We start from the raw sequence: 12,779 nt of genomic DNA, 5'->3' as shown, positions 1-12,779 counted from the left end.
GATCACAAATGGTAAAACAACTTGCTTAACTCACCATCTGAAGTCTTAGCCTGAAGACTGCTCGTCACTGCTACCCCTAGGATAGCTTTCTATAAGGTTGACTTTACAACCATCATCAAAAAGGGTCGATTAGACTGGTGCAAGGTGCCCACTAGAACCAGTGGACATCACATGCCAGGCTAACTTCTCACAACATCCACCTATCGTGGTTGTTATTGGATTGCTAAAGGGAGTCTCTATTCTTACCCATCGGCTTGGTGGGACACCAACAATTAGCGAGCTCGGAGGTGATGGATATTAGGCCTTAAACCTCAGCCTTAAGTTGATGAACCTCCTCAGATATCTCCTTGAGTTTGGCATCATTAGTAATGTGGGAACAGGAGGTCGTGATGGGGCCAGCAGTCCAGGTGAGACAGTGCTCTGGTTTATGGTATTAGGGAGAAGCTGAGTTGGGAGAACCAGGGGAGAGGTTAACAGAGATGGAGTCATGATTTAGGAGTGGGGGTGTTGGACTTATAAACTGATTGATGAGTCAATAGGCATCATGTTAGAAGGTTCCGAGATAGCAAGTGTCAGGGTTTTTCCAGGAAGGGTGTCACAGATGCATCAATGCTGACAGCGGGGGCTCAACACTTTCACCCATTCTTTTTAATCCACTCATGGAGCCTCTGGCAAACATATTGAACTCAGCGAACATTCTATATCACCTGTATGTGGACGACACCCAACTGTATCTGTCATCTCCCTCAACGCTATTCCACAGAGTACTCAAAGTTGGCTCACTGGCAACCACCTCTTGCTTAACACCCAAAAAATTGGAATTCCTTCTCATCTCCCCACCCAATCACACACACCCAAGATAGACTTATGGTTGAAACATCTAACTTCCTTTCACTGTGCTCCGCACATCATTGATTCTGTGAAATCCCTGGGTGTCACCATGGACAAACACCTGAACATGCAGGGGCAAATCACTAATGCCACCAAGGGAGCTAATCACAAGATGAGTATACTAAGGAAACTTAAACCCTTCCTCCCATAGACCGACTTAAAAATGGTAGTGCAAGCCCTAGTGCTACCAAGATTAGACTATGGAAGCGGTCTCCCCAAATACTGTCCGGCCCCGCTGAGGGCATCGCTTAATGCTGCGGCCAAACTGGTATGAGGAACTAAAAGAAATAACTACATCTCTCTGGCCTTGAAAGTTATGAACTGGCTGCCCTACGAGGCAAGAATACACCTAAAGATCGCTTGCATGACCCTTTAAGCCCTGCATAGCAAAACCCCAGTTACTTAGCTCTAAAGCTAGCGCGATCGGGCAGATGCAGACAACTGCGAAGTGCGAGTTCACTACTATTGAAACCACAATCCTTCCATAAAAAGTGAACTGGTTGCAGAGCATTCTCAGGGATTGCACCGAAGGTTTGGAACTCCCTACCTCCAGTGGTACGTGGAATCTCTTCCTTTACCTCCTTCAAAAAAGAAGTAAAATTGCTTCTAATAAAGAAATTCTCATCCTAAGACTTTAATTCTATTGTGACCTCTAGCCACCTGTGCGACCATGTATTATTGCCTACATCTTTTGTATTGAAGGTGAATACCGAATGTATGTTTACTACTCCAACCACCTAATGTTTAATAACTGTGTATTGTGAAGCGTTCTGATTCCCTCGTGGATCATTCTTTGTTGACCACTAGTCACCTATGCTATTCATATACTACTATCTACCTCTTTTGTACAGAATGGCGAATACCGAATGCATGTATACTACCTCAACCATCTAATTTTTAATAACTATATTGTAAAGCGTTCTGATACCCTTGTGGGTCCTGTTCACGCTATTTAAAACTTTATAAAAAATAAATAAATAAATAAAATAAATGTTCAGTGGTAAGGGCCAGAGATGAGGTGACGGTGTTAGTATCGAGTCAGTGTATTTCAGTGGTCGCTGCTCTGGGGGTGTGATGAGGGCTCAGGCTATTATGGCGAAAAATGTTGGTTGAAACAAGTTGCAAGGCTAATGGTAAATGAATGCTGCTGGGTAATCTGATGAAGGTGGATAGGGAGGAGGGGAAAGGGGTGAAGCAATACAAGTAGTGGGGAGAGGGGAGGATACACAATGAGGTACCCGTGGGATGACTAAAGGGCTAGGATGAGCTTGGGTCATGGAGGAGGCTTATTCATAACAGAGAGTTTGATGAATGAGGAAAATGTCATCAAGTAATTCTAGGCTGCGTTCAGATGCTTGGATGAGGATAATCCCATTATTATAAAGGGAGATGGTTGCTAAACGTGGCCAAGTCCTGTTTATATGCGTTTGACAGTGGGGTGGATGACCCGGAGTACAGCCTAGGGGGCACCAGAGTCTCATGGAAGGCTGATACCTTTAAATACCTGGGAATCCAGATCTATCGCCAACCGGCTGACCTGTTCGACGGGAACCTGGGGCCAGCGGTGACTGCGCTTAAGTCCCAGATAACCTTTTGGTCCACGCTCCCGCTGACTATTACCGGTAGGGTGGCGTTGGCCAAAATGATCATTCTTCCTAGGCTTCTATACTACTTCGTTAATCTGCCCCTGTTAATCCCGAGCCCTTTCTTCTCAAAACTCAATGTGGTTCTCCGAGACTTCATCTGGGCACATCCTGGCATCGGCTAGCACTGCCGAAACTGTTCCTGCCAACAGATAGGGGGGGTTTGGCTGCCCCTTGCTTTGAGCACTACTACCTTGCCGCGCAGCTGCAGTGGATTGCCCGCTGGCTGGCGGACAAGGGAAGGGAAGACACTGCCACGGCAGAGCCACCATATTCCCTGAGCCGTGTCACCGCACTCTTTCACCCACTGGCGCCGCCTGAGAAGCCCACTCCACCGCTGCTGGCGGTTGCATACAAATGCTTTCGTAGAGCCCTATTCCTCACCCGTAAGGTGTTCCCATATGCGCCTGCTATACCCCTGGCGGGCTCCGCAGGGAGCGGGGGGCCATCGCTCACCCTCTACTAGATCAGTGGGGAGAGGCAGATGTCCAGACACTGGGGGACTTATATCGGGACGGAGAGCTGGTGGCCTACGAAACGTTGATAACCGAAAACGGGCTACCGCCCGGGGGATTCCTGCTGCACCGCTCGCTAGTGGCAAAAATGGCGGCTCGCTGGGGCGACATGGCGGCGGAGCCCACGCAACATCTCACTATGCAGTACCTGCACGTCATGGGGAGGGACAGACACCTAGTCCGCTGGTTCACCGCATCGATACGGGCGCGTACAGAGATTAGCCTGATCCCACTCAGAGGCAAGTGGGAACGGGACTTAGACAGGGCGCTCACTGATAAAGAGTGGGAGCGGCTGCTTAAGAGTCCGGTGCGCATACCCCGAAATATGCGCCTACGCCAGATACAGCTCTTTATTGTCCATAGGGCCTACCTCACCCCTGAGCTCAATAATAAGTACTTTCACCAATCTGACTCATCCTGCCCCCGGTGTGATGAGCTGGATGCATGGCTGATCCATCTCCTATGGAACTGTCCCAGGCTGGGCACTTACTAGCATGCGATCTGTGGAGCGCTTAGGGAGTGCACGGGCCGCGTCATTCCCTATGGCTGGCCCGAGTGCCTCCTGCACCAATTCAAGAGGAGACCCCAGGACAAGGCGTCTTCTCGTTTTCTGGATCTGGGCTTAGTGGTAGCTAAGCGACTGCTCACGAGATGGTGGAAGGCATGCTAGCTGCCGGCTGCGCAGGCGTGGGTATCCTCCCTTAAGGCATGGGCGCAGGCGGAATGGATAGCCATTCGGAGAGAGGAAACGATTGGGCACCGTAAGGAGCCCATGGCGGAGCCCATGGCGGAGCAGTGGGAACGTATGCTCCGGGCTCTACGCTTGCCGGGGGAGTTGGATGAGCTGGACGTTGGAGTGACCTAGGTGGCTGCCCTGGGTGGTCGGGCACGCCGCGGGCTACTTCATTGTTGAGACCTGATGCCATACTAGGCTTTACCGCTTCTAGGTGCGTGGGCCTGTGCTACATGCAGACTTACACAAGTTGCTGCGCGTTGGGAGGGAAGCTGGGGGGGGGTGGGCGGGGGAAGGGAGACGCACGCACATGTGAATGTATTTTTGCCGCAATAGTTTGAATGTTTGAATAACCGTTAGATTAATGTCATCTCTATGTGTGTCTATATAGCAGCAGGATTCACCCCGCAATTACGTTTCTAAGCCAGATTGGTCTGCAGGGTAAATGTACTGTGCCTCAGGACGCTTTGGACTGCATCTTGGATGGGCAGGGCAGGCCATAATGCAATCACCCCCACATGTGCTATCATAAATGTGGCTATATGCCTGTACACCGATTTGTTCTGTGACACCATAATGTTGTACGAACGTGTGTGCTTTGCCAATTTATGCTGATTTACTTTTGCACTGTACCCTGAACCAAGCTATATAAAATGCTAATAAAATAGATTTGACAAAAAAAATAAAGGGAGATGGTTGCCTCTGCTCGGCGAACAATAGAGGGAGTTACCGAGAGTCTGACACGGTCGTGGGCTTTAGTGGATGCAGTGATCCCACCTTCATTGTGCTGGTCTTTTAATGCCAAAGATAAGGCCACTTATGGTAGCTCCTTTATTCGTGCAGACATAGGGGGTGGGAATAAGGGTTTTTGGGTGAAATTTGAGAAGCCTGTGTTTGAAGTTCTTGAACACGCTTTTGGATCAGAAAGGCCAATTCGGAGTCTAGCTTCCGGAAGTTACTGAAGACATGGCTCTTGAATCTCCGGTAGCACGGTGCAGGCTCCAACATGCTGATCTCTTGCTCCTCTTGTCTCCGCTACCAGCACCGGGACACTCCCGTTGAGGGTAGCCGCATTTCAGCTGTCTGGAACAAGTTTGGAGTCTAGTGATCTTTGAGAAAGGGAATCCATGGCTAAGGGCACCAAATTTCCAAAGTGGAAAGAGGGGAGGGACAGGAGTACTACATGCTCATGTGGGGGGAAGCTGAGGGGAGTTGAGGAGAAGGGGGTATGGTCAGATGAAAGAAGGAAGGGATGGAGCAAATCATGGGCTGGCTCGAGGAAAGTGCCATGACTCCGCTCTACAAAGGCAGCCCATTAAACAGCAGCGTCATGAGAAGATGTCAAGAGAGAAGAAGGTACACTTTCGGTTTTGGGCTTCCCAGCGTTATTGCATGCGATTACTAGGTGGAAAACAGAAAATCCTGAGGAGAGGGCTCAGCTGCAAATATAAAAAGGGGCAGTTGAAATACATTAGGTCAAACTAGATTATGCAATTCGGAAGATTAGAATCCAGATTAGAGGGATAGGGGGGATAGGATGAACAGAGGCCTAGGATGCACTTGGAAATTCGATAGACCGAGCCAATCTGAAATCTAAGCAGAATTAGTAAACAACATCATTCTAAGATGGCCACCACCTTGGAAATACTATGAAGCTATAGAACATGATAGTCCTTCTTTCATGTCCATAAGAAGGACATGCTAAATCATATGTGGATATCTAGATTCCTAGAGTCTTAGAGCCGCCAACATTTTAGTTTGGGCAGGGACTTTATATGGGGAGAGGGTTGATACATGATGCAGGGCCTACAAGGCCCAGATAGAGCCCCTTAATGCCACAAAGGCCCCAAACACAATTTATTCTATTTATTTAGTAGTTTGTAGAGCGCGCAGCTGCCTCCAACGGAGGTGTCCCTGCGCTAGATACCGTACCCCAGAGGGTTCAGGGGATGCAAGTGGGAAGGATGAATCAGATTAGGGAAAAGAGCCCGGTCTTGAGTTTTTTTCTAAATAAAGGTTCTGAAGTCAGGAATCTCAATTCCATGGGCAGGAGGTTCCACAGTCTAGAGGTGACTACTGTGAAAGCCCTTCCTCCCGTTCGTGCCAGGCGAAAACGGGGGCAATTCATAAGACGAAGATGGTTGGATCTGAGGTTTCTTGACACCAATGAGAACTTCATTCTTCGTCTCAGATAAGTTGGGCCCTGATCATTAAGCGCTCTGAAAGCTAGAATCAAAGACTTAAATTGGATGCGTAGTCTTACTGGGAGCCAATGAAGCTTGATCAAATGGGGTGAGATCGAGTGACGGTAAGGGATGTTATAAATCAGCCTGGCCGCTGAGTTCTGAACAGTTTGAAGTTGTTTAACAAGATATGATGGGGCTCCGACATAAAGGCTATTTGCGTAGTCCAAGTGAGCGGTGATAAGGGCATGGACTATTGTCTTGCGTGAGTCAAGTGGGAGAAACGGGAGGATTTTTTTTAGCATTCGGAGTTTTGTGAAGCAGGATGTGGTGACTTTATTAATTTGAGTCTTACAGGATAGAGCAGTGTCAAATTGGAAGCCCAGGTTACGAGCAGCTTGGACTGGTGCCGGAGGAGGGTTTAACTCAGTCAGCCACCAAAGACTGGGAGAGATGGGAAGTTTCTGGTTAAAAAAAAGGACTTCAGTCTTATCTGTGTTGAGTTTTAAATTGTTGGACGACATCCAAGTGGCGATGTCCACCATGCAGAGTCTAAAGTTGTTAAATGACTTTTCGGAATGGTCTTTGAAGGAGAATACTAACTGAGTGTCGTCCGCGTAAAAATTTACTCTGACGCCCCAGGATTCTACCACTTTTGCCAGTGGTTTTAGATATACATTGAATAAAAGTGGACTGACGGCCCATCCTTGTGGGACTCCCCAAATCAAAGGTTTCTTGGTGGAGATGAAGGGTCCCAGCATCACCTGTTGAAATCTATCCGTGAGGAAAGATTTGACCCAGGCGAGGGGAGTTCCGCCCACTCCTACTTCTTGTAGGCGAGTGAGTAATACGTCGTGGGAGATGGTATCGAATGCAGCGGATAGGTCGAGGAGAACCAACATGGCCTCCTCTCCACTATCCGTGCACTCTCTGATAGACTCAGATACCTCAAGTAGGGCTGACTCAGTGCTAAAGTTTGGTCTAAATCCTGACTGAGTATCGTGGAGCAGCGAGTTTGACTCAAGGTAGTAAGATAGCTTCTCTTGTACCGGCTTCTCAAGCACTTTAGCTGGCTTGGGTAGAAGTGAGATAGGTCGGTAGTTGGTGAGGCAGGAGGGGTCGACGCCTGTTTTTTTTTTTATTGGGAATTAGCATTGCTTGTTTCCACACGGACGGGACAGTGCCTGAAGATAAGGAGTAGTTCCAAATATCAAGTAGGGGGTTGATAGCTAACTCGGCGATTGCATTCATGACCAGGGCCGGTGCAGGGTCAAGTGGTGAACCTGATTTACATTTCAGGAATAAGTTCAATGCATACTCCATGGTAAGTGGTTTAAAACTAGTGAAAGTGGTCTTGCAGGGCGTGATAGGGACTTCAGTAGTATCAGAACAGTTTTGACGAATGGTAGCTGTAATGTTTGTGATTTTGTTCGCAAAGAAATCAGATAGATCTTCGCTAAATGCTAGGGAGGGAGAGGCTGATGTAGATAAGGCAGTGGGGTTAGTGAATTCTTTTATTATGTTAAAAAGGGTTTTGGTGGAGTTTTTTGCATTGGTAATAGTTTTCGCAAAGTAGGCACTCATAGAGTTGCGTTTAAGTTTGTTAAACTCCTTGAGGGCCTGTCTATATATTAGCTTGGCAGAGGGGTCATAGGTCCGTCGCCAAAGTCGCTCTAACTTTTTGCAACGGCTTCTGTGTTCCCTTAATTCCAAGGTGAACCAGGGGGCTGATGGTTTTTGTCTACGGGAAGTAAGGTTCTCTAACGGGGCAACCTTCTTGATGGCAGTCATAAGATCATTGTTAAATGTAAGGACTGCTACATTGAGATCGAAGGGGGGGGTTTAGAGTGTTGTTATATGATTGCTCTAGGGTGTTACATGAAATTTTGTGCCATTTTCTGCCTTGTGTTCTCATGGCTGATTCTTTTTTGACAGTTTGAGTTGTAAGTACCTCAAATGGGATCAGATAATGATCCGACCATGTCAGGGTTTGGCAGGGAGTATTTTTAACTTCGGCCAGTTGGAAAAGATAAGGTCAAGGGTATGGCCTGCTACGTGAGTAGGACCCTTAACTCCTTGAGTCAAATTTATATTTTGCATAGAATTTAGGAAGGAAGTGGCGTGGTTACAGCTACTTGTATCAACATGGAGGTTGAAGTCTCCCAGTACCGTAAAATGAGGATGTTTGAGGGACAGGTCTGCGGTTACTGCCAGAAGTTCCGAGATGGCTGATTGGGTGGTATTAGGGGGGTTGTAGGCCAGGATTCCTGAAAAGATGGCTGTGGTGGAGTCCGAGATAGAAAAATATAGTGCCTCAATGGGCTTTATATTAGTAATTTTCCCGGAAGTGATTGTCAAGTGGGTCTTTGATATTATGGCAATTCCTCCACCCGTTTTAGAGCCCTCACGGGTTATTCCTGTGAGGTAGTAGTTGGTAGGTAATGCGAGGGATATGTCTGGGTTGGAGGAATCTTTGATCCATGTCTCCGTAAGGAACAGCAAGTCCCAAGACATGGTAGATAGTAGCAGCCAAAAGTCACTGGCGTGGCATGGTAGAGATCTGCAATTCAGCAATCCCATGGAGTAAATTTTCAAGGGAGGAGGCAGGCAGTTTGTAGTATTATGAGAGCAGTCTGGGTAGAGGGAGAAGGCAAAAGGACGGTTGTGACATTTAAATCTAGAGGGGCAGGACATAGAGAGGTTACATGGTGTAGGGGAGGTGCAAGGTGTCTTACCTAGGTCGATTAGTTGCGATCTGGACCAGGACAGTCTATGAGCGGGATGTGAACTGACAGCATGGCTGGCCCTGGGCCCGGAGCTGGCGCAGACGGGCTTGCCTTAGGCGCACCTTCGGTGCGCAAACGGCGTGCCCCCTGCGCTCGTCCGCTGCGCGTCCTGAAGTTGCACATTTTTATATGTGCAGGGGGGCGGCTAGGGGGGAGCGGGGTCTCGCCAAGGGGCGTGGCCCGCGACCTCGCCAGTGATGGCGGCGGGGTGTTTGGCTTTCCTGAAGGTCCTGTGTCAGCGCTCAATCCGCTGCACGGTCAATGAATGGAGCGTGGTGTGGTCCCTGAGTATGGTAGCGAGGGAAAGATCAGGTCTGTTTAAAAGCAACACAATTTTTTAAAAAACAATTACAATTTAGCGCACTCCCGGCTTTCCGCCTCAGGAGCAGTGGTATCCAACGGCGCTCGCAATTCAGCGCCGTTAAATAATGTGGGCGGGGGGTGTGGTCTCGCAAAGGGGCGTGGCCCGCGACCTCGCCAGTGATGGCGGCGGGTTGTTTGGCCTTCCTGAAGGTCCCGTGTCAGCGCTCAATCCGCTGCACGGTCAATGAATGGAGCGTGGTGTGGCCCCTGAGTATGGTAGCGAGGGAAAGATCAGGTCAGTTTAAAAGCAACACCATTTTTTTTAAAAACAATTACAATTTAGCGCACTCCCGGCTTTCCGCCTCAGGAGCAGTGGTATCACAACAATCAGCGCACAAAAGGCCCCCGTAATCAGGCCTTGAGTCAACAGCGAGGGGAATCCTCCTGAAAAAAGAGTTAGTAGTGAATGGAACCAGGCACCTCCGTGAACAATAAGATTTGATGTATGGCACAACATCCTGATGTCCACCTTGCTGTCTTGAGTGTTCCTGATCCATCTCTTAATCCAAGAGCTGTTCTTGTTTTAAGAAAACCTTGACCATATGCATCTACCTAAAGCTGTAACTAGTATATGCGTTCTACGCAAACACCCTTTTTTAGTTAAGTTACTCAATGAACACCTTTGCTGAAATAAATATTTTTGTGGCATGTTCAAAGGAACGTTTATGCAAATATCTCTGTATGGCTAAATGTGTCTTAAATGTCTTGATAACTTTCAACAATAGCAATAAATGAGATGTTTATACAATCAACTAAAAATTGTGTATGCACATTCCGGTATTTTCCATTTAAGTAATTTAAATCTCTTTACATCCGACAGAACACAATCCTTGATTGCACAAAATGTTTAGGAGTAATGAAGATAATACTGTAAACCTGCAAAAGCAAAGTCCAAAACATTGAGTTCCAGTATTCAGGAAAACATAAGTACCGACAGAGGCAGCCGAACCTGAACATAAACTGACAGATCTTGGAAGTACCGTCAAGGGCAAATCGGTGGTTCTACGAGTCTCAGCTGTGCACCTCCGTGCCTCAAGATGAAGAAATGACCTCTAGAAAATGAAGGCAACACTGATCAAACACTTCTTGTGTAAACATGTCCAATACCAGCTCTGATCATGAGGTGGTTACAGCAGTACTCTGCTTCCTAAAGTGATATCAGACCACCATTCAGTGCTAGAGGTGCATTGTAAACTCTTTCAGGCCATTTCACAGCAGCCAGTGAAAAGCACAGTTAAATGGAAGTTAAAAGAAATGGGGGTTCTGCTTTATAAAACAGAGTACATTTACCAAGCCGAAAACTGCATCAGAGAACACACACAGGGGAAAAGCCATACAAATGCAATGAATGTCTGAAGACCTTAAGTCAATTATTAGGCCTAAAAAAGCTTCAGCGAACATACACAGGGGAAAATCATATAATTGCAGTGAAGGTGGAAGTAGTTTTACGGAATCATCTAAACTCATGAGTCATCAGAGAACACACACTGGAGAAAAACCATTCAAGTGTAATGAATGTGGGAAGGGCTTTAGATATTTATCACACCTAAAAAAGCATTGGAGAACACACATTGGAGAAAAACCATATCCTTGCAGTGAATGTCTGAAGAGCTTTAGTCTATTATCAAACCTAAAACAGCATCAGAGAACACACACAGGGGAAAAACCATATCCTTGCAGTGAATGTCTGAAGAGCTTTAGTCTATTATCAAACCTAAAACAGCATCAGAGAACACACACTGGAGAAAACCCATACCATTGCAGTGAATGTCTGAAGAGCTTTAGACAATTAACAAACTTAAAACAGCATCAGAGAACACACACAGGGGAAAAACCATACCATTGCAGTGAATGTGGAAGTAGTTTTAGTACCTCTTCAGGATTAATGTATCATCACCAAACACACACAGGGGAAAAACCATACCATTGCAGTGAGTGTCTGAAGAGTTTTAGTCAATTAACAAACTTAAAACAGCATCAGAGAACACACACAGGGGAAAAACCATACCATTGCAGTGAATGTGGAAGTAGTTTTAGTTCCTGTTCAGGATTAATGTATCATCACCAAACACACACAGGGGGAAACCATATAATTGCAGTGAATGTCTGAAGAGTTTTTATAAATTATCGCACCTAAAGCAGCATCAGAAAACACACACTGGGGATAAACCATTCCAGTGCAATGAATATGGGAAGAGATTTTGTCGCTCATAAGTCCTACATGGATATCAGTAAATACACACTGGAGAAAAACCATTCCACTGCAATGATTGTGGGAAAAGATTTTGTCTCTTATCAGTCCTACATAGACATCAGCAAACACACACTGGAGAAAAACCATACCATTGCAGGGAATGTGGAAGTAGCTTTCGTGATTCTTCAACATTAAGGATTCATCAGTGAAGACACACAGGAGAAATGACATATCATGGCAGTGAAAGTTCAGAAAGCTTTTGTCAATCTTCAAACCTAAAAAAAAATCAGCGAGCACTCCACCATCACCATCAATGAAAGCGTCTATTCTCTGCTATTATTTATTTCCCTACAGCTAGGTCGTCCTGCAAGAGATCAGAAATATATGTACACAGAGTAGAAGATCACTCTGGATGTGCACCTCCCACACCACAAAGAAACAACTCAAACGATCACAGCCACTGGCTCACATCACAATGGCAATAACCACAAAACTCAATACATCACCTGATGCATACACTGCCCACTTCCGGCCGGGGGAAGTATTCACACAGCCGGGGATCAGAGCTCAGCAATCAGGGTTCAATCCGAGTTAGACACGTCTGCCTTCACTCGGAATCCAGACTCCCAAACTTCCACTTCCACCAGACCAGTGGAGGCTCCCCCTTTTTAATACCAATCCAAACATAACAAAACTTCTAGCAAGCCACGCCCCCTCGTTCTCATGAGATTCCGTACCACTACGTGCCCCCGAGCACAGCATTGGTTGATCAGGCCTTTTGCTATGACTTCGAGAAGGAGCCTGCACATTCGTCTGATAAGAACCGGTTTCTACTAGCGCACAGAGTGTAGAAGACAAGTCAAAGCAAAACATTCAGCTCTGCGGCCCCCTGCCAGACAGAAAGGCCCAAAGCAAGATGGAATTGAAAAGCAAGATGACATGAGAGCATGTCAAAAGCAATAGTCAGCACTGCCATAAAGCAAGTTAAAGTCAGAAAACAGAATGGTCAAAGCCAATAGTAAGAACTCGAAATTCTCACCAATGCATAATACAATCACAACTGCATGCCTTCAAATGCACATCCCACATGCTCTGCTCTTGGCAAGACAGTTCCACTCAGTAACAGCTCCCACTGAAAGACAGTAAGATTACAGAACAGAAGAGAAACAGGCAAATGCAGGACCATCCTACATTGAGGAACACACTAAAATCAATGAAAATGGTGGTGGCAAGAGTCATCATAGGGTGCCAAAATCACAAGAGTGGCTCGTTTATTACAGAGACTAGCACAAAGTGGACTAAAAGTAAAGAAACATTGTTGGTTTTTATTCTGTGAGAGTTTTAAGAAAGAAATCCAAGCACACCTGACCATGTTACCTGCTAAATCAACACCATGAACAATGCTTGGACTAACAAGGGTATTTTCAGGCAATTCTGGAGATTAGTGATAACACATATAAACCCAACACAC

General features: G+C 46.6%; 1 pseudogene; it reads left to right on the top strand.

The window, feature by feature from the left end:
• Positions 1 to 9,959: 9,959 nt before the first annotated feature.
• Positions 9,960 to 12,148, top strand: LOC144806497 (uncharacterized; annotated as a pseudogene).
• The last annotated feature ends 631 nt before the right edge of the window (positions 12,149 to 12,779 follow it).

Source organism: Lissotriton helveticus (assembly GCF_964261635.1).
Source record: "Lissotriton helveticus chromosome 1_1 unlocalized genomic scaffold, aLisHel1.1 SUPER_1_unloc_8, whole genome shotgun sequence".
Classification (NCBI taxonomy): domain Eukaryota; kingdom Metazoa; phylum Chordata; class Amphibia; order Caudata; family Salamandridae; genus Lissotriton; species Lissotriton helveticus.
Note: the sequence above shows the minus strand (reverse complement) of the source record. Positions and strands in the feature narration are given on the sequence as shown.